Source organism: Penaeus monodon, chromosome 25, assembly GCF_015228065.2.
Source record: "Penaeus monodon isolate SGIC_2016 chromosome 25, NSTDA_Pmon_1, whole genome shotgun sequence".
Taxonomy (NCBI): domain Eukaryota; kingdom Metazoa; phylum Arthropoda; class Malacostraca; order Decapoda; family Penaeidae; genus Penaeus; species Penaeus monodon.
In genome coordinates this window covers 10424432-10425362 of record NC_051410.1, presented here as the reverse complement: position 1 = coordinate 10425362, position 931 = coordinate 10424432, and the positions used below count along the sequence as shown (strand labels likewise).

The following is a 931-nucleotide window of genomic DNA, read 5'->3' as shown; positions in this document are numbered from 1 at the left end:
AATAGTATAATTACTATTTTAGTTCAAAGGACATCAACGAGGAAGTTCCTAATAGAACCACATCGGTGCAACATATATCAAGAAATTTCACCAACCGCACACATTGAAAATAGATGCAAATGTCAAAAAATAAATAGCTTCCAGTCCAGATTCACAGCCTCTACACCTATTCATGCTCCATCAAAGACCAACAAACCTCCGCAACATTTGGTAAAGCAGAGGCTGAAGAGGACCTGTCAAAGCTCTGTCTTGCCAGGATATGTAAGGAGGTTGTTTGCCGATCCTTTAGCCATAGTGCCATTAGGTGCTGAGGCACATGCATTTGCTGTTCATAAAGTATGCCCAGTGGGCAGGAATCAACTATATTTCATGAGTGACCCCCTAGCTAAAGGTTTGTAACAAATATGACCATAAAATTCCTTCTAATCTCATTAAAAGTAAATGAGGATTTTCTATTTCTGTTTGACAGTCATTTTGCAATGCACGGAAATTTCACCAAGATTAATTACATAATGATCACACTTATATAGGGAAAATCTATGGGCAGTATTATAGTGGGAAAAGCTACATTCGATGTGTGAAATAATCTGTGCAGGAAAAGAAAAATCACACACACAAAAAAAAAAGTTGCGGCAGTGACTAAGTTCTGGGGATGAGCTGGAGAGATATTTCAAATGGGTGCAGGTTGTGGGGTAGAGCGTCTGGGTCAATCAGGCATTTGATGTTTGCGGATTCTCATGGTGCTCAATGGACAGAATGACAGAAAACACAACACTTTTTTCACTTGCGGCCTTTCCTTGGCAAGTTGATAACCAGAAAGTTATCCAGCTTCGGCATACATTTACATAATGGCTACCTTATGAGGGGAAAAATCTAATATAGAGAAAGGGACGAACACCACCCACTGATACACGGAATTATCTACACAGGC

At 39.7% G+C, this 931-nt stretch overlaps 1 protein-coding gene across 1 annotated transcript in view; it reads right to left on the bottom strand.

The window, feature by feature from the left end:
* The window catches only part of LOC119589538 (ATPase family AAA domain-containing protein 5-like), a gene marked incomplete in the record, with an annotated part of 13963 nt that overhangs the window by 12233 nt on the left and 799 nt on the right, over positions 1-931 (bottom strand).